We start from the raw sequence: 21,975 nt of genomic DNA on the forward strand, positions 1-21,975 counted from the left end.
TGACTCCACACAGACCGCTGACCAAGAAATTACTCCCACAATGATAACCTGTCATTTTCTATCTTCCAATGTATAGTGACTTTTTTTGATGTGAGAATATCTTTTTCAGCGTTTGCTATAAATAGAGCACTAAAGTGCTAAATAGCACTTCCTTGTCCTTTTATTAAAGAAAGTTTTCATGACTGAAAAGACAGGTATAAGGCCTCTGAGTAGCTTACAAGCCCTTGGCCTCTTTAGAACTCTTCATTTCGGACCAAATTTTCCAGCTTTAAAAAAACAATGTTTTTTGTTAGCTGAAGAAGTTGTGGTATATGACTGTGTTGGAATACTACTGTACTAGAAGAAATGATGAACTCGATGATCTTAGAAAAGCATGGAAAATTGTACACAGTAACAGCAACGTTGTGCGATGATCAACTATGATTGTCTTAGCTCTTCTCAGCAATACAATGATCCGAGACAATTCCAAAAGACTCATGCTGGAAAATGCTATCCACATCCAGAGAAAGATCTATGGAGTCTGAAGGCAGATTGAAGCATACTATCTTCACTTTTTTTCTGGTGCCTTTTCCCTTTTGTTCTGTTTCTTCTTTCACAACATGACTAATGTGGAAATATGTTTACATGATTGCACATGTATAATATATCAGATTGCTTGCTGTCTTGAGCAAGGGGGATAAGAGGGAGGGAGAAAAAATTTGAAACTCAAAATCTTATAAAAATGAATGTTGAAAACTACCTTTACGTGTACTTGGAAAAAATAAAATACTATTTATCAAAAAAAAAAGAAAAACATGGAAAAACTTGCATGAAATAATGAAGAGCAAAATAAGCAGAACCAAGAGAATACTGTTTTCATATTGTTTTAAGAATGACTTTGAACAAATCAAGTATTTTCACTATTGTAATCAACTACAAGGACATATGAAAACACTATCTGCATCCAGAGAAAGAACTGACAAATAGAAGTATGTATAGAATGATTTTTACGTGTGTGTGTGTGTGTGTGTACATTTGTGTCTAATGGTAACCATCTCTCGGGGGGGAGTGGAGGGAAGAAAAGAAAAGAAAAAACTTACTTTATTACATATTTAAATGGAACTGCAAGTTGTATTTACTAGATTTGCAGTTTTAGTGTGCTATCTTTTTTATTATACTGTTAAGGAAATGTTTGTTTTATCTATAATTTAAAATAAAATAAAAAATAAAAAAAAACCCAACTCCTCTCTTCTCCATACTGACCTTAGCACTGAAATCGCAGAGTATCTAGATATAGTATATTGATTTGGTTGACCTTTTTTTTTTAAAAAAAGTCATATACCCCTTAAGCAGTCTGAAGCTTACAGGTCTTTTCTCAGAATGCCTTTATATTCATAAAACAAAATATGTAGAATCACAAAGGAAACCAATTATGATTACTAAGCAATTAAAGAAATCAAGTTCACAGTACCTAGAAGATCTTGTTGAATTGTTCATAATTTCTCTATTTTTTGCATCTTGTGCAAGAGATATTGGCACATAAGTAGCAACTATCTTCATGCTTATCTTTTGGTTCATGTTTATCACAAGCAGTTCAAAGTGAGGTGACGAAGTTTTCCATTAAATAGTGTTTCCTGTTGCCTTGAGGGTGTACAATGAAATAATTTCCACCAACTCCTTTATTTGTCCCTCTAAGAAGAACCTTTCCATTTTCTTGCTTCATTTAAAGGAGAATATTAACATTGATGATGTTATCTCCAGCAATATACCTATTTTTTTGGTCACTGGACAACTATAGCAGGATGCAACCACTGATAAAGTAAACAATCCCAAGATGAATAAGATATTAAAATAGTTACTAGCTCATACTGCAAAATCCTCTTATTAGTTTCAACCGTGAGAAATGAGTTAATTAAAACGCTGATTTATTTCCTCACCCCTATAAATTAGGGTATTGACAACAGGCTGGTGAAATTATTGGGCTAACATTTTGTACCAAATGACAAAGCTGTATTCATTAAATGGTATTAACATTTTAAGGTGGCACAGTGGACCCTCAGAATCAGAATGACCTGAGTTCAAATCTTGCCTCAGGCACTTGTGACCCTGGTCACTTCATCCCTCCCAGACTCAGTTTACTTACTGTAAAATGGGGATAAAAATAGTACCCACTTCATATGTTCATTGTGAGAATAAAATGAGATAATTTAGGTAAAAGGCCTTTCAAACTTTAAAACGCTATAAAAATGTTCGCTATTATTATTACATATAGGGATGGTGAGGTAGGGGAAGTGAACGAGTATTATACCATATGCCAGACACTGTGCTAAGCTCTTTACAAATATTATCTCATTTGATTCTTACAACATTATTACAATATTATCTCATTTGATCCTTACAACAACCTGATGAGGTAGGTGCCATTATTATAATTTCCATTTTACAGTTGAGGAAACTAAGGGAGACAGAAGTTAAGTGACTTGTCCAGGGTCCCACACCTTGTAAAGGGCCTGAGGCTGAATTTGGAGTCAGCTGTTCTTGACTTCAGGCCCAGAATTCTGTACACTGTGATGCCTAGGTGGATAAGGACTGAACCTGTCATTCCAGCTGACTAGGGAGCTACAGGCTGAAGAAACTCCTTCCACAGATGCAGGTCAATATCTTCTCTGTACCTTGCAATCTTAAGAGAGTTGCTTAGAGCACTGAGGTTAAGCGACTTGCCCCAGGACACACAGAAGCATGTATCAGAAGTGGGACTCCACTCAAGTCTTCCTGGCTCCGGGGCTGACTCTCTATCCACTATATCCATGCTGACTCTCATATTATTAGACATACAATAGCTTGTAGGTCACTTTCCTGTTATACAGTACCAGACACTGCAACATTACACTGTACTATTTTCAGTTTGGGGCTTGATGTTTTATAAGCCATAGAGAGATTACGGAGAGGGTATGAAGACAAGGTGACAAACTTCTAAACTCTTCCAGACCTACAATTCTAAAGGGGGGAAGGAGGTACAGAAAAGTTCACTGAAATCAGTTATTTTGTTTTTTTATAGCTTATATTTAGTATCTGTCAACACTTTACCAAACAAAAAACCCCCAAAACGCCCCCCCCAAAACCCTTCTATTTCAAAGTGTCACATGAGTACACCAGTGAATAAGGATGCAATGTCCTTATGAAAGGACAGAAGATTATGAGGCATATGTCACTCCCCTGTTAGAACACTAAGCTAACTCACTTGTGAATATACTAGGTCGATGAAATCACCTCCTAAAAACCAGGGACAATTAACAGGTGATCTCTTTTAAACCCACTTGGAAAGATGTCTGCCCAGTGATTATGCTCCGCAGGAAGTACATTAGCAAACCTGTTATATAATAGAGACGATGCGATCCAACTATGAGACATACCCAATCTAAAACTGCTGGTTGGCCTTACCTATTTTGGTACAACATTTGATACACAATTGGTAGTGAAGTGGGCATTGGAAGAAACCAGTGAATAGAAAGAGATGCCAAACACCATAATGAAGATTTAGTCAAGGAAAGAGCAGAGTTATCATTATGCTGGCCTATGAAACAAACAAACAAACAACAATAACAACAAATGATCGAAGAAGGAAGCAAACAGGCAGAAAGCAGTGCTCATCGTGTACAGTAGGGCAGAATTTTCTCTTTCCAAACAAAGTCATTATTCAAATCATTCCTACTGGAATTGCTTTTTTTTCCATTTAATGAGCCTTAAAAAATATTTCTGATGCAGATAAAGAGTAAGCACAATCAGAAACTTAAAAAAAGTTATCAGTGATTTACACAAGGTTATAAATAGGTCAAAGAATAGGAATTTATTCCATACAAATTTACTAAATGCTTACTAGCAGTCCAGGGCAAATAAAAAGAGACAAAATTCCTACCCCTCAGGTAGCTTCCAGGATAACAGAGGAGAGAATAATGCAGTAAGAGTAAACTCTCATCTTTTCAAAGACGCTTACATTCCTAACCACTCAACTCCTGGTTACTGACCCACCGAAGGATTTAGGCAATAACCACTACAAACTGGCTAGTAATAAAAACATTCTTTTTGATAAGATCTTGGCTGCATTACCATCATAGTTCTTCATAGTTTATATGACACTCATGGATTTCTCTCACTAGATCCTTAAAAACAAGCCTGTTAAGCAGGTAAGATGATGTGAGATCAAGTCAATCACTCAACTCCTAAATGCCGCAGGCAATTGGGGACTTAAAGATCTATAAGTCTAGTCTTCCCTAAGACTAGAAATCACAGAAGAGTTGCCGATATGAACTGATGGAGGAACTTTCCACACCGAGAATTCCCTACACCAATGAAATCATAGGTCTGAGCTGCCTCCTCTCTTACCCCCCCCCAATGTATTGAAAATATTTTTTTGGATACTGAAAATGTTTTACAATTTCAAGAAATTTTTGATACTGCAATTCAGATGTTTCAGGTATGGAGTTGGACTAAATCTTGAACAGATCTAAGGTGGCAGAAAATTAAGAGAGAAAGGAAGGAAGATGTGTCCCTTCCATCCCTTCTACTGCTTTTCCTATCCTTCCTTCCTCTAAGAGCTACTTTGTCTAGAACAATCACATTGCTTCATATAAATTTACATATATTTGTAAATATGTGTATGTACATGTGTGCCTTTACATATATGTATGCAAAAATACTTTATATATAAGGGGACAGAGAGCCTAGAGTTACTGTGACATTTCTGTGCCATAAGTCAAGGTTGGGGCTATTTGGTCAAAACTGGACCTTGAAGGGGAAGGTGAGGAGTGGCCTTGAACCCACTAGAAGAAAGCAAGGGTACATGCCAGCTCCCGGTAGGGGCCATCTCCTGTCATGGCTGGGTTGTCATAAAACGCCAGCCCAGTTTTACAACTCTGCTCCAAAAGACCTCCCCAAACAGCCAAGCTGGCTTCTCTCCTCTTCCCTCCCCCAACCCCTCCCAAGACAAATCGTCCTTCAGTCTGTTGAGACTGGGAATGACTAAAATATTACTGGAACTGCAGGTGTAGAAGTTAATTAGTTTGAATGTAAATAGTTATTGAGCAAATTTGGCTGTACTGATATTTAATGTTTTTAATAAAACATTTGATAAAACAAAGAGAACTATTCACTGAGATTTATCCTCAATCAGAATTCCAATCACACAGACCCTTAGCACTAAATCTCTGGAGTTCCATTTCACTCCTAAACACTTCTCCTGCCCAGATCAAACTCTTATCTTGAGTTTTGGACTCATCAATAGCATGGAGCTAGAGGAGGTCCCACTCCCACTTCATGAGGAAAGATGGGTTTCTGGTTTTCAAAACTGGAACTGGATTCATTTTCTCACAGAAATGTCATAGTAGCTGTCTCTGTCTGCTCTCCCCTACATAACTGTTTCTGTATATGTGTAAATAAACATACATGTATTTACATGTATAAAAAAATACCATGCTCTATAAGCAAAGCAGAATTGAAGTAGCCCAAAAGAAATGCAAGACGCACAAATTTAGAGAATCCACCCCAAATGTGCACATGGACTATTTGTGCCCAAACTGTGGTGGAGCAGTCTGAGCTCATATTGGTCTGATCAGTCACAGTCGGACACACTGTAACTTGACTCCAACATAGCGATGTCATTTTGGTCCTCTTTGAGACCAAAGGATAGCAACCAATCAACCAATGTTTGTATACGTGTAAATACACACACACACACACACACACACACACACATATATACTTATAAATACATGTAAATTTATATGAAGCTCTATGGTATTCTGGATAAAGGAGTTCCTCTCAGAGGAAGGAAGAATTGGATTGAAATTCCATCTCTGATACATATTGGTTCGGTGACCCTGGGAAAGTCACTTAAGTAAGTCAATCACTCAGCCTCAGTTTCCTACTTTATAAAAACAAGATAATAATAATAATAATAACAGCTAACTCATAGGGTTGTTGTAAGAATAAGTGTAAAATATTTTTGCAAATTTTAAAAGTGCTATAAAAATGTAAGCTAACAGTATTATTTTATTAACCTCTGGGTGTTCTAGGCCAGTGGTGTCACACTCAAATAGAAATCTATCCCTGCCAGCAGTGTACTGATCTAGAAAACCACAAATTAACATCTGTGCTTTATTGTATTTTTATTTATTTTGTTAAATATTTCCCAATTACATTTTAATCTGGTTCAGCTGCACTAGGGAGTTTCCCTAGTTGCTTATGGAGGCAGGGATTTTGACACCTCTGCCTAGCATCTCTGCTCTAGGCAACTCGTTAATACCATAAGGTTTTGCAAAATCATTACAAAACTGAACAAATGGAGGAAGTTCTCTCATGTGGAAGTTCCCTATACACACAAACACACATGTGCATATGTGTGCATACAAATAATACAGGTCCAATTATTTTGATTTCTGTTTCAAAGACTGTGTTTTGCTTTTCTGATCAATATCATAACTTTGAAAGAAATTTGCATTCAATTCTGATTACAATGAAAAGTCTTTAGTATTTTCTCAAGAGCAAAGGTGGGATACACCAGGGAATGCAAAAAGAGACACTTCCAATTATTATGCTTTAATGCTTGAAAATTTTGTTCTCCATGGCACAGAAATATTTATTTTGTGACAAATCAAATTATACATTCTACAACAGGGGTTGTTAAACTTCAGCTTCATGAGCTTGGTTTTTAAAAAAACATATTTTGATGCACTGCAATATAATCCTATTTTGTTTTATGCAGTTAAAACCATTGTTGTGAGAAGGGGCGACAGGCTTCACCAGACTGCCAAAAGGTTTTCCACAGCTCTGTTCTACAGTGAAGGTTCAAAGTGCGTGGTGGATAGTGATACAGCCAAAGCTTAAATTTTTAAAACTGTGCCTCAGACATGCAAATGCTTTGCCCTGGCTCTGGTCAGGACCCCCTTTCTCTCTTCTTGCCTGGCTATCCACTTTCGTGATTTAAAAAAATAACATCTCCTTATAATTAAACCAAGCAGTAACAGCAGACACCAGGATACACAAAACTTGCTTGGCACTGCAGAAAAGTAATGGGTCAAAGTTTCCAACTATACGACACAGCTTTAAAGAAACGATTATTTGATCCCAAACAACATCTACTGAGTACTCTTAGGTACACATAATTCCATGAAATCCCATGTTTCTCTATTTTTAAAGTACGATAAGAGGCAGACCCTGGCCTTTGGGAATGAGCAATTCTATAATACTAACATAGTATCAATTCTTCTCCTTTTTAAAAATCAGTCACCTGGTTAACTCAGAGAAAATATAAACAGGAAAGAAGAATGTTTCTTATTGAGTCCCAACATTTTTTCCATAAATGCTCAGCACTTCCCCCAACTTTGGCTTATCTATGCATAGGAAAATAGCCTAACAAACAGTTATTTGTCTTACTCTGCGTGCTAATCTACCAAAATTTTACATACATTCCAAATGTGATTAAATGGGCAATGTGTGTTAAAAACTGGAAAAGAAAGCTATGTCTCATATGTGGGCATGCTTCAGCCTCTTTAGCCTTTGGGTTCATGCAGCTCTGAGGAGAAGACGAGGTGAATCTCTGGCACCAGTGGTGGCCCAGGACAAATTGAACTGGGCCTTCACTTTTACATTCATTTGAAACGTGTGCATGTCAAAAACAACAACAAAACAAAACAAAAACAAAAACAAAAAACCTGAGAGTAGGAGACTTTTACAAAACATATCTAGATAGGAAATACTTGAAAAAAGTGCCAATTTTTATAGCCACAGGCTCAGCACCAATACCACCTAATACTTGAAAGGCTTACATCGAAGCTCCTAATTTTAGGCAGAGGTAATGCAGTTAGTCATATAGGCTTGCTATAATGCAGGTTTCTCTTCTCTTTGAATCTGTTGGTGGTGCTATGTGAAATGGAAATGGAACCAAGCAATTCCACAAAATATCTCTGCCACTTTTCCTTAACTCAGAGAGGAGCCAGGCCTGAAAGCTCAATAAGAATTCAAATATTCCAAAAAGGCTGATTAAAGCTTACACTTGTATAATCTCCTTTTATTAGCCAATGAGGTGCTGCTGTAAAATGTTAAGATTTCTGGAACCCAGGTTTGGCAAGTTCTGAATGATAGGAATTAAGAGCATCAAACTCGAGTTGGAAAACGACATCCCATAGGCCATACAAAAATAGGAGGCAGGCTGAATTTGGGCATAAGAGACTAGCACCTTTGTAAAATACAAAGGGTGGGAACTGGATTTGGTATTTCTTCCACTTTTAGCAATAAGCAATGTCTGGTAAGAGGTTTTATCAAGTCAAGCAACATACACTTTCCATGTGTTCACAGCCATGAAACACGTGGCTTAATGGAAAAATAAAACTGATATTTTAACATTTCATGATAAATTTAGTAAATATTTGCACAAGGCCAAGAAGGAATGCTTATCCCTCCAAACTATAAAATCCAAGATGCCAGTCAGTTCTCAAATCTTTATTATGATAGAAAACAATTCTTTCTTATCATCTACTGAATTGTATATCCATCTGATGGTAGTTTTCAGCTCAGATAAGTGGAATGACAAGAGAAAGAAGAAAGGCAGAAGGACTTGCCTTTCAGAGACTTGTTTGTACTTTCACCCCTATGCGGCTGAGGCTTAACAGTTCCTTGATTCCCAGCGGCTTAAAGGAAGAAGCTGACTAGGTACATGCTGCATTACCCTGGTGAGTGGAGTGGCTTACGAGTTCCCTAACACATGGTTGTTAGGAAATAATTGTTATGGGCCAAAAGCCTTTAAAAAAATCAGTCAGATGATAATTTAAATCTAAGCACTTTTAAAAAGCCCTCTAACACAGATTAAGAAAGATTTCTTGCCTTGCAGTTTTAAGCACTGCCAAATCTCTCCTTACATTTTTGCCTTGGTTTGTAATACTATTCTTTGGGGTTCTGTGCTTAAAGAAAATGTTTTATTTTGGTTTTGTTCCTCAAAGTACTGACTAAACACGCTTAACAAAATGATCCTGCCCTGCCAAAACACAGTCTTCCAGCACAGGTAGTGCAATAATGATGCATCAAAAGTGCCCAGTCATTAGTATAAATTGTTACTTTACAAATCCTGCCATCAAATAATATTTATAAGTGCCCTCTAACTTTCAAAGCCTTAATACCATCCATAAATACATGGTAAAGTTTTATGGATGGGAATTTTTAATTGTAATTTATAGTACTTTAAAACATGCTAGGGAGTTCTAACTTTTACAGGGCCATACAATGAAATGAAGTCTGTTAAAAATTATTATAATTACAACCGAAAAACATGGCTGCCAGACAGTTGTATTGGGAATCTACTTGAAGAGGTTTGACTCAAATTATAGTCTTGTAATTGAGAACCAATGAATGTTAGAGAAAACCAGAACCCTTGAGGGATGGGGTGGGGGTGCTCAGGGTGGAGGGTGGGGGAGGGAAATCCAACCTCCTTATTTTATTTGTTCTTCTATTGTTTACTCCTAAATCTCTGTTTCATATCACACTATCACAAGTTAAATATCAATTCACCCCTTTAGTTCTAGAGCTCTGATTTACAACATAGACTCTGGAGTTCTTAGGAAGGAGAGAACTGTATTATATGCATATTATTAAATATTTTACATATTTGAAGAAAAGCCTAATGATCCTAAGATATTCAAAAATCAGGGGTTCTCAACTTTTCACTGTGTCATGGACTCCTTTAGCAGACTGGTAAAGCCTATGGACTTCTCAGAATCACATTTTTAAATAGATAAAATATATAGGATTACAAAGGAAGAAAATAAGTATAATTTATGGAATAAAACAAGCATTTCCATAACATAGTATAATAATGGCATCTACTTACCTCTATAAGAAACCAATTATATTGAAATACACTTACTAAAAAACATATTTTCAAAAACAGGTTCACAGACTCCCACATTAAGAACTCCTCGTAGATGATCTGTTGGTTATTCCTGGATTGTTTGATTCAATCCAAAAGGAGACTTACATTTTTACCTAGAATTTTTTTCATTTGTATTAAATTTCATCATCACGACAGTTTTTTTTCATCACACCATCATCCAGTTACTATTATTTTGGCAATGATAATCAAATTTTACAGCAGAATGAGCTTTAAAAAGACGAATTTCTCACTATACTGTAAGGTGCTTCAAGTAGTATGTATTTAATGATTCTTATGTTAAATATAAGGAAACTATTGTAGAACAGTTGGGAGGTGAAGCCAGGTCCTAGCCCACAGCATCTTCTACTCTTGCAGTGAATCCTCACTTGTAAGTCAAGGCATTTTTTGAGCCACTGCAAGGAGGTCTGGCATACATATGTGGCCCAAGCATTGTGATTTGGACTTTTTTTCAGTTCCAATAAAAAAATGCAGTGTGAATAATGGGTTTTTTCAAATTTACGTTATTCAAAGTAGTACTGAACTCAGAGTAGATTTTTTTTATCATTATGACTGTTCTCAGTCAACTGATACTAATAACACAACTACTATCACATCACGATCCATGAAATTTTTTTAAATTAAAAAAAAAAAGCCCTTCCTGATTCATAACATTGGGCCTCACCATACTATTTGGAAAAGAAACTAGGTGGCACAAGCCCTGGGCTTGGAATCAGGAACACTAATCTTCACGAGTTCAAATCCAGCTTCAGACATTTACTTAGCTGTGTGATACCAGGCAAGCCACTTAATCCTGTTTGCCTCAGTTTCCTCATCTGTAAAATGAGCCAGAGAAGGAAATGGCAAACCACTCCAGTATCTTTGCCAAGAAAACTCCAAAAAGGGGGTCAAGGAGAAGCAGACTCAAAGAACAACAAAAAGGTATACTTTTGGGTGAGGGGTCCAGAATTAGGGAGCTGCAGAATCGATCCTATTAAGGAAATCCCCTCTCCCAATACAGGTCAGCAACTATTTGGTAATTTATAGTGTTAGAGAATTGCTTGGGGGCAGTGAGAGGTTAAGTAACTTGTCCAGGTTCACAAGTATATGTCAAAAGTAGGTCTTGAGAGGCAGCTAGATGGTGCAGTGGATACAGCACTGGCCCCCAGATTCGGACTACTTGAGTTCAAATATGCCCTCAGACACATAACACTTACTAGCTACTAGCTGTGTGACCCTGGGCAAGTCACTTAACCCAACTGGCTAGCCAAAAAAAAAAGTAGGTCTTGAACCAGGCCTTCTGACTCTCAAGCCAGCTCCCTCCCTCCCATGCCATGCTGCCTCTGTTGCAAGAATACACTAGCCTTCCTTCTGAGCAGTAGTTCATTCCTATCAATAACAACAAAAATAAAGGAGGCTTTCAGACTACCGAGAAACCTTGTTTTGCTACTGTGTTTCAATTACTTAAATATTGGTGGTCCTGGGAATGTCAGTTCTAAACCTTCTATGGCCTCTCATGTTCTACACATGCCAAAGACCTTGTGACACAATTACCTTGAGAAAGCAGAAGACATTGCTAAAGAATACACAAGAGTAGCGGAAACAAGTTAGCAGTGAAAAGGAAAAGAATAATTAAATTAAAATTAAATTCCTTTCCAAAGATCTTCTATATTTTACATACTTACTAACATTGAATTCATCAAACATCAAGCACAGACATAAGACTTTCAGAAAAAAAAGGCTGACCAGATAATGCTTTCTTTGATTCAAAGAAAATCTATTAAGTCTAAAAAACTGATTAGATAGAAGAGCAAGAGAAATAAGCTGTTTTTAATTATTAAATTAGAAAGCCATGGAATGTAAATAATTTATTTTAATAACTAATGCTAATAATTAATCTACTTGACCAGGATTTGTGATCTTATCTTTTTAGGGATTTCCTGGTATGGAAACTCTGTCTACTGATGGAAGTTGTAACTGCTCCTTACCTAAGTCTTAGAGTTCCTTAGGGCATCTTACTCATGGTCACATGGTATGGGTCAGAAGCAGGACCTGAACCTAGGTCTTTCTGACTCTAAGGTTTTTCCTCTACCTCTTGCGGCTGGCTGCCTCTCATATGAATTTCTTGTCAATTATTTTCAAGGCGGTTTAAAAAGAGACCTCCACTAGCACCCCACTCTGATGCATCATCATGACATGGAGCCTCTTTCTAGAGCAGGATAAGCTCTGGCAGGCCCTCCCTCCATCCTAAGCTCAAAAGGCTTAAGTCATGGCCAATGATGTACTATGGGGGACATTACAATTTGAAGATCAGCCTAGCAAGGTTTGCAGAGGGTTATCAGCAGCCACACCAATATTTGAAGACCACGTGCCAATAACTTACGGAGGGGCTGTGATCTGGCCACAGTCTCCAAGATAAGCTTACAGATTGTTCAAGTAAGTCACAACAAACATTTTTCTCCATGTCTCATGACTTTTAATAGGAAACTGTCTGCAGGTCAAATTTGACAAGCTTCCCTCCTTCTAAGAAAACTTTTGAGTACAGGTCCAGTGATCTCCTAGCACAAAAACCTTTAAACAACTACCAGAAACTAGGATACTAAATCTGTTACACAACACAAACTAAGAACTGACCTTTTCTATCTAGGTAATATGACGCCAAAGTGAGGCTTTTGTCTAGAGCAGGGGTATTTAGCCTGGGGTCCATGAACTTGTTCTTTTAATATTTTGCTAACAGTATTTCAACACAATTGGCTTCCTTTGTATATGTATTTTATTTTGTGCATTTAAAAACATGATTCTGAGATAGGGTTCCTGGGCTTCAACAGGCTGCCAAGATCTCTCTCTCTCTCTCTCTCTCTCTCTCACACGCACACACACACACACACACACAGAGTTAAGAATTTCTGATTTAAAGCAAAAATAAGAATCAGCAATTTCTTCAAAAATTCCAGAAGACTATTATTTCTTATACCATTAGATCACATCTAATTTTTTTTCAGTTTAATATTTTATAGGCTCCTATTATCAACATTTCTACACAAAACCTGGCTTTGAGGTCTGGCTCTTCCATTGGTTAATTAGCTGAGTGACTTGGACAAACCAACTCTCTGAACCTCACCCCCCCCATTTCCTCATTGGTCATATGGGGACAACACTATTTGCCTTACCTATCTAAAGAGTTGCTCTAAGAATCAAAAATATATAAATTGTTTAAATGTATATGTATATATGTATATACACATAAAAAATACATGAATATACTGCACTATGTAAAAAAGCACCATACAAGTACTATATAAATAAAATGACAGGTAATGTCATAGTGTAAATTAATTCAAGACATACAATGCATACACTTAGGTAAAATTCATAATTCATTGGTTAGTATGAAACAAAATATCAGACATAGCAGGAAAAATAAATTAAACTTTCTTCCCAGCCTACCTCTCACCAGGTGGTCTACTTTTTTTCCTAAAGATTTGGTTTGGTCCTTCACATTTGAAAACAAACACATCAAAAATCTTTATATCTCACTTAGTACATTTTCTTTTCTCTGAGGAGTTTTGAAAATACTATTTGGAACTAATGTTAAAGATGTAATTCCTTTTCCTCCCCCCTCCCCCTGCCAAAAATAATTCAATCAAAGGCAGCTGAAAGCAATATGGTTCTAGAATTATCTTTCTAAACCTTCTAAATTTTAATGTTTTACACACAGAGTTCTAATCAAACTATGCATGCCCTCTAAAGAGTCCTAAAAAGCTTATAATCCAGTGGAGGTAATTGATTAAGTTGATTCATTTAGGGTGTTTTTTTTCTTTTCTTCATGGCAGAGACTGAGGGTAGAGTGCAAAAGTTAAAAAGCATTTCCTAACCCTTAGTACAAGTCACAAGCTTAGTACTCCTATTTGCCAGCTGGCAAAGGGCCCGTTTACAGTAAGTTGTTTACTTTCTGTGCTGTGCACCAATCGGAGAGCAGTACGGGAAAAGAATGTATGAAGCCAGATAGCGTGAGAGCCTGTTCTAAAAAAAAAAATTAATAATAATAATGAACAGAGGAGGGGTGATTTGTAAATCTTACTCAATTAACCCCAAAGCACTAATTCTTAATAGCCCAAGGTCACTCATTATTGTGCAATATTTATCTAAAATAATCCAACCGATATACCACAACCTGCATCAGGGATCCTCAGACAAAAACACATAGTCACAACTTAAAATGATATCCTGACAACAGTGAGGAAGGGTTTTCCTGATCTATTCTTCCCTTTTATATAGAGAGATTATAAAATATACATTTTATATAACTTTTCCTGAAACCACAATTTCCACCTTGAAAGAGACTTTAATTTTTAATTAAAAATCCGATTGCATGCAAAACTTAGCATTATATTTATAAACCTAGCAATACACTTAGCATTATTAAAACAAAATAGGACTGGAAAAGGACAGTAAAGATAAGGGATTGAGAATAGAATATAAGGGATACTGTACTAAGTTTGAAGATGTCAGTGAGGGGGTGGGAAGAACAGTCGGATTCAGACAGGCAAACTGTGGTCAGTCCACGACCGCAGAAGTCATTAGAACCTTGATCGTATTTCGTGCCTAGACCCCAATGCCGCAAACTCTTTCTCTCCCCCAAGATGATGTTTCTGCTACTAACAACAACAGACACACATACAATGCTTGAAGGTTTGCAAAGCAAATTTACTTAACATGATTTCATCAGATCCTCACAGTTCTGTGAAGCAGGTGCTACAGGTGTTAATAATTTACCTTTTACAAGTGAGGAAACTGAGCCTCGAAGAGATTAAGTGACTTGCCCACTGTAGTCCCACAGCTAGTAAGGGTTGGGAGACAGGATTTGAATCCAGGTCTTCCTGACTTAAAGCCAAGTTTTCTTTTTACTATACTACACTGAGCGCCAACTATTAGTTTCAGAATTCAGGCAGAATCAGATGACAAGTCTTATCTCATGAGCTGATGCCTCATCACTACTCTTTTCCACAATTATATTGTGAGATGGCAAAGAAAAGTCCTTCCTCATACATAGCAGGCATTGTACTCAGTGAATGGGTTTATCCAATAAGGCGTTTCTCTTCTTTTTAGCCTCTTTTTTTCCTTATTCCCTTAAGTCGCAATATCCTCTAGTCACAATACAGAAACCAAAGGGACCCAATGGCTTCCACAGGAAAAGAGATGAAACCTATAATGGCACCAAAGCTGTTTCCATTCAGCGCCTAGGAACCACCAGCCACACTGTTACAGCCTTTCCCCTCATTTCTACTCCCAGTAATTCAATTTCTCAGTTGTTTCCTGAGATTTACTTCATATTGCAACATTACAGCATTACCCTAAGGAAACCATTTCACACCAGCTATTTTCCAGCATAAGGATCAACAACGTCATGCAAAGTTCCAACCTGGGGAGGTGGAAGTGAGGAAGGGGAAGATGGACAATACTTTCCTGTACATGCTCCTCTCCCTTCAACGGGTCGGAAGATCAAATTAGTGTATCACTTTGCAATAAAAAGATAGTCCTCTTTCTTTCCTTCCTTCCTCTCCTCCTCTTTCTCCCTCCTTTCTTCTATTCCTGTCTTTCTTCCCACTATGCCTTACAATGTACCAACTCATATCTGCCTGTACTCTTTCTTTCAAAACTCCTACCTTTTTGGTTGTTCTCATAATTTCCACTTATTCAATAAATAACTCTTTGTATCTGTCCTTATATTTGTTCTGTAGATACCTATATATGCTGTTATCTCTCCTGTTAGAATGTAGGTTCCTTGGGAGTAAGGATTGTTTTTTTGTATCTCCACTTTGTACAGTTCCTAGAACAAAGTAGCTGCTTAATAAAAAGACTTTGATTGAAACCTCAGAATATGAAAATCCTTCTCAAATACAGTTACTTAAGTATATATTCTTCTTTCCACAAACTCCAGTGACTCCCTAGCGTGTCCAGGATCATACAGATCTGTTTAGCATTTAAAACCCTTTATAAACTGACTCCTCCCTTCCTTTTTACACTTTACTTAACCCAACTTACTTTGATGCAGTTTGACACAGGGCCCTTGCAGTTTCTTGCATAGCACACCCCATTTCTCCACTCGTAAGTGCCTGGATTTTTCTCCCTCCTCACCTCCATCTCCTGGCTTCCTTGCCTTCTTTCAAGACTCAGCTAAAATCCCATATTATACAAAAAGACTTTATATCAATCCCCTTTAGATCAAATACATTCCCTTTTTTTATTACCTTCAATTTATCCTGTCTGTATTTTGTTTGTACATAGATATCTGCATGTTGTTTCCCCTGCTAGACTGTGAATAATGACTGTCCTTTGCCTTTCTTTGTATCACCAATATGCAACACACACACACACACACACACACACACACACACACACACACAGTAGGTGCTTTATAATGTTTGTCTACTTCAAAATAAAAAAAAGAACCCCAACTTCTTAGGTGGGGTAATTATTGACACAGTTGACAATCTATGTCTTAGTTTTTCATGAACTGCTATCATCCTTCATTCATTTCCCTCCTCTACTTCCCCCTAGTCATCATGCAGTGGTCAACTTTCTATTGACTAAGTTCTCAGGACTGACCTGGTCCTCTGACTCTCTCACTGGGACCATACTTAAAGTCATGCCAATTTGGCAGGATGGACCAGAATTCATTGGGAGTGGCTTTAAGAGGACAAGATCACCTCTATATCTCAATGAGGTCATGAGCAAGGCTTTGACCTTGGCAGGGACCTAAGGGGTTTTTTCTCTAGGGAAGTTTGGTTTTAACAAATCGGTAGTAGTAGTTTTCTTCTTAAGAATCTAAATACTTCAAAACACATACCCTCATGTTCAGAGCCTCCAGATGAGACAGACGATAATGCGTATCTCCACAAACAGATGAAAAATAGGAATGCTGACTGAAGTTTGCCAGTCATGGTACATACATTGTTTACAAGAACTCATCAGGACACCTGTTTTCAATTGGACTTCAAGCACTATGTAAATAAACTTCTTTAAAAACCCATCTTTGTTCTATTAGTTAATGGCTGGAAAGGTGCCAGATTCATTACCCTGGAAATGGCGAAGCCTAGAAACAAGATTCTAGAATTTTGCTGAAAGAGTAACACTTCTTCCATTTTATACTAATCATTCCAATTCCAAATCTAGAGGACTACACACCAATTTGCAATTAAATCTGTTTGAAAGATCACATCTTATATTTAAAGTATGAGATGGGAAATTGACCTTTACCTCCACACATCCCAACACAAACTTCAAACTTGAGAGTTTGAAGAACTCAGTTATCAAGAATCATTAGATAAGTTTCAAAATAAAAGAAATACATGACACTCAACAATGAGAGTCCCAAATATAGGTCATTTCAAAAGTCTTAGTGCAATTTTTAAAAGTATTTTTAAGCTTAATAGGTTGAAATTACATTAAGACTTTTAGAATGCCATATATCGTATTTTAATAAGCTAGAGTACTACAACTAAATATCGTAAATGCAAAAATTCTCAGGGCCTTTGTGGACATTTTAAGACCACTTCTTCCCTTCAATTTTTACAAATGCAACAGTATTGAATACATTGTTCCTTATTGCCCATTAATACCATTAAAACACACACACACACACACACACACACACACACACACACACACACACACAAACGTTTCCTGACCTCTGACACAGCAATCTGGGTTCAATAACACGTTCAATCACAATTAATCTCTCTCTCTAATGATAATCTCAATGACTCAGGCCTTCACCCAGGGTAGACCATAGGATCATTGATTTAAAATTAGAAGGCAGATCAAAGGTTATTTTGTCAAACCACTTGATTTAACAGATGAGGACACTGAGACCAGAGAGAAAGAACTTGTGCCCAAGTTCACACAGATTGTAAGAAGCAGGGCTAGGACTGGAACCAATTATCTGCTATCTCAAACACTCCGTAGGGGATGGCACTCTACTGGTCCATGATCTTGGGTTTCCCTAGGACATCAATATCTGGCAGTACTCTGTCGTCTAGCTGGAGCTCCTAACAGCTGATTTAAGCATATACCACTGCTTGCTGGCAGCTAGGTGGCACAGTTGTTAGAGCACTGGGCTTCGAATCAGGAAGACTCCTCTCTTCATGAGTTCAAATAGGCTTGAGCCACTTCCTCGGCAAGTCACTAACCTTGCTGGCCTCAGTTTCCTCATCTGTAAAATGAGCTGGAGAAGAAAATGACAAACCACTCCAGTATCTTTGCCAAAAACTCCCAAATGGGGTCACAGAGGCAGACATGACTGAAACGAATGAACAACATCAATATTGCTTGTTCCTTTTCATTATCTTCTGAGTTGAGCATCCCTCAACTGGTCTTTCAACGAATGAGTAATCAAGCGACTCTCTGGCTCAGTGAAACTCTGATGACAAAAAGTCAATGTGACAAGTGTTCTTAAGTACTTACTATGTATAAGGCACCAAGATATATTCTAGGCATATAGAAGCAAATACGATACTGATCTTGCTATCAAATGTTCATTCTTTTTAATTTTTGCTAAAAATTCAACTATATTGAAGATAGAGCCTATTTCCAAATTTCAAAAACCATTTTATATGTGTATATAGATTTTTGTTGTTGTTGTAGGATTGTTTCTCATTGTGTCTGGCTCCCAGTGACCCGATTTGGGTTTTCTTGGCAAAGACACTGGAGTGGTTAACCATTTCCTTCCCCAGCTCATTTTACAGGTGAGGAACTGAGGCAAACAGGGTGAGGTGACTTGCCTAAAGTCACACAGCTAAGAAGTGTCTGAGGCCAGATTAGAACTCATGAAGATGAGTCTTCCTGATTTCAAGCCCGGTGTCTAGCTGCCCATGTACACACATAAACACATATATTTTTGCAGTAATAAGCATATCTGCATTATATGATTCTAGATAGGTGGTACTGGTGGTTTCAGTTTGCACAAATGAGCAGTTAAAAGTTTACAAGCCACAGTTGGCATGAAGTAAAACTATTAAGTTGAGAATGAAAAGCCTTATTTTCCATACAAAGAAATAAAGAATCAATACACAAAGTGGTTTTTATAGCAATTTTTTTTGGCAAGAACTAAGGAACATAATACCAAATATTAGTTTCAGCTTCTACAAAACTATTTATAAAACATAAGAAAATATTTCCAGTGGCTTATATGCTATTTCATTTTGAAGGGTAAGCTTTAAGTTTGTTCTTTCTCTCTTTCTCCCTCCCTTTCTCCCTCTCTTTTTTTTTCTCTCTCTCCCCTACTTTGTGATTATCTAACTTTCCTATTAAATTTTCTATTCAAGTTCATTAAATATTGATGGTAAATATGAATTAGATGCATATGCGATTGGAGTGAGAAGATTAAGAGATTTTTATCTTTATTTGCTGATTGCTTAAACTCAGCATAAAAATATAAACTGCCATGGACAGTGAATGTTTAAACATGTAAATAATCAAGGAATACAGGTGTAGCATCAAACCACTGTCAGCCAAAATGATCCCTTATTTTGTCCAAGCTATACTGTCCACTGAGAATTCAAAAAGGTTAAGGGCAGGGAGGTTAGAATGGCTATACAGTTTCTGTACTCTCATGAAGGGCTATGAAAAATTATTGATAAATAACAAGCACAGTAAAGATTTCATATCAATCAACAAGCATTTATTAAATGCCTACTATATGCAAGTTTTACAAGTCACATGTAAGTGGAGGAGCAAGATGCAAGCTAGGACTCACTTTAAACTATACAAAGTGAGATTTCTCTCTCAATATGAAAACTTTGGATATTGCAAATATTCCCTTCTAATAGCAGAGTTCAAGAGTCTTCCATAATGTAGCATTCAAACTGATGCAGCAGAAATAAAAGGTTCAGAGGGTTGGTGATATCAATCTGACTGAAAATCTGAAGTGCCATAAACACTGCAAATAATCAGATGACTCCAAGAAAATCATTGGAAAAGTCAATTTAACTGCTGGCATTCTTTCTCCAGTTGAGGGCTAGAAAGAAAATATGCTCTCCATATCTATACTTTTGGAACATGTGTATCATCCTACCCCCAAAATACTTTTTAAATAGTGTTACTATTTTAAGAATGAATATATTTTGGACTAGCCTCATTTGATTCTACTCAATTGAGGCTAAAATGTATTCCTTTACATATTAATTTTTTTAAATTATAAGACAAAATTTTAAGTAAAAAGATGGCCAGGTACAAAAAAGGGAGAAAGTATTACTTTATTCTGGCAGCAATTAAGAATAAAATATTTACATTAACACCTAATAATGAAACACCCTGCAAACAAGTCCAAAATACTGACCAGAGACTTTGAAGAGTAATCATCTTGTTCATATATGATATAACGGTCCTTGAAACTCTAAAACTCAAAAAGCATTTGAGTTTGAGAAGATCCACTAATAAAAAAGCTTAGAAGTAAATTAAAAGCCATTCTCCCTCTAATTTAGGCAACAGATTTTGTTTGTTAAATTCTGCTAATTTCAATTTAAACAAATATCAACAGTGATGAATACTAACAAATTTTGTTAGTTGTAACATAGACCTTAACAGGTTATTGTCTGAGTCTAGATGATTACATCACAAGCTAAAAATTCCATATTCTATTTCTGTAGCATCATAAAAGGAACTTAAATTCAAATATCAATTTATAGAACATCAGCCAATTAACTTTCTTTCCAAAGGAGTTGTGTTTTGCTCATTAGTAACTATTTATGCCTAGACTGCTTTAATATGCAGAAGCATACTTTATAGCAGGAATTCTTAACTTTGAGTCCGTGGGGTTTAATAAAAGTTTTCAATAATTGTATTTCAATATAATTGTATTTCTTTATACTCCTATGTATTTTATTTTATGCATTTACCAACATTATTTTGAGAAGGAGTCTCTAGCCTTCACCAGACTGACAAGGAAGGTCAAGAATCCCTGTTAGACTATAAACTATTCTCACTGTTATTTCCAGATAAATGAAACAGAGTTTAAATTCTTGTTCTTTGGAATCATTATTTAATTTCTTAAAATACAGATAGGGAAGTATCACTTTTTAAAACTAATTTGGGGGTAGGATGATACATGTGTATTTTTTTTAAACACATGCTCATGAGGGTACTAAAATGCTTTCCAAGACAACCCAATACCTAACATGTCAACATTCTCGTAATATTTCAAAAATCCATCTTCCTGAGTTCAAATTTGGCCTTAGACATGTACTAGCTTTGTGACTCTGGGGAAGTCACTTAATCCTGTTTGCCTCAGTTTCCTCATCTGTAAAATGAGTTGGAGAAGGAAATGGCAAACCCCTCTAGTATCTTTGCCAAGAAAGCCCCAAATGGAGTCATGAAGAGTGAGAAATGACTGAAAAAACAAAAGTCCTAACTCTTCATGGCTTTGAACGTATCTGTTGTTGCCCCTCTGAGGTCTTCCCTCAGTTGTGGTCTAGCTAGATACCCTCACTCTTTAATGGGATGCCCTGGTTGCCTGGAAGGAAAAATTCTGTCAACTGTAGATGCAAGATGGGCCCATAAGTGCGAAGCCAATCCCAAACTAACAAAAACAGAAGTAAAGGGGCAACTGATAAGAAAGTCAAGAAAAATACTGGATAGCAGCCCAGACTTTCTCCTTCCCCCCAATGTGCCAAAACAGCTAAAAAGGCACTTAATAATCTACAGAAAATGAAACAAACAAAAAACCAACTAAAAAAGTAGGGGAATTTTGGGCAAGATGCTGAGTGAGAAATTCCCCCACCTCCTTCATCGACTCTAAACAGTGAGCAAGGTACCAAGTAGAATACTAGAGTAATAATAAACAGAAATAGAAAGAAATAATGTGCCACATGAGGGGCATTACAAATAAACCAGCAGTCAGGGTGATAAAGAAGGAAAAATGAACACACAATCTAGAATAAGGCAACACAATGAATATCAACTACAAAATGCTCAAATAATCAATAGCTTTGTGACCTTAGCCCTTTCAGATTTCCCAATGATACTGATAGAAACCCATCTACTTCTGCCAATTTTACATAATTCTCATCCATGGCCTGACA

At 36.8% G+C, this 21,975-nt stretch overlaps 1 protein-coding gene across 5 annotated transcripts in view; it reads right to left on the reverse strand.

Moving 5' to 3' along the window:
• The window catches only part of NR3C1 (nuclear receptor subfamily 3 group C member 1), a 136,841-nt gene that overhangs the window by 84,482 nt on the left and 30,384 nt on the right, over window positions 1–21,975 (reverse strand). The window lies entirely within an intron of this gene.

Source organism: Phascolarctos cinereus, unplaced genomic scaffold (genome assembly GCF_003287225.1).
Source record: "Phascolarctos cinereus isolate Bilbo 61053 unplaced genomic scaffold, phaCin_HiC Scaffold_2;HRSCAF=192, whole genome shotgun sequence".
NCBI classification, from domain to species: Eukaryota; Metazoa; Chordata; class Mammalia; order Diprotodontia; family Phascolarctidae; genus Phascolarctos; species Phascolarctos cinereus.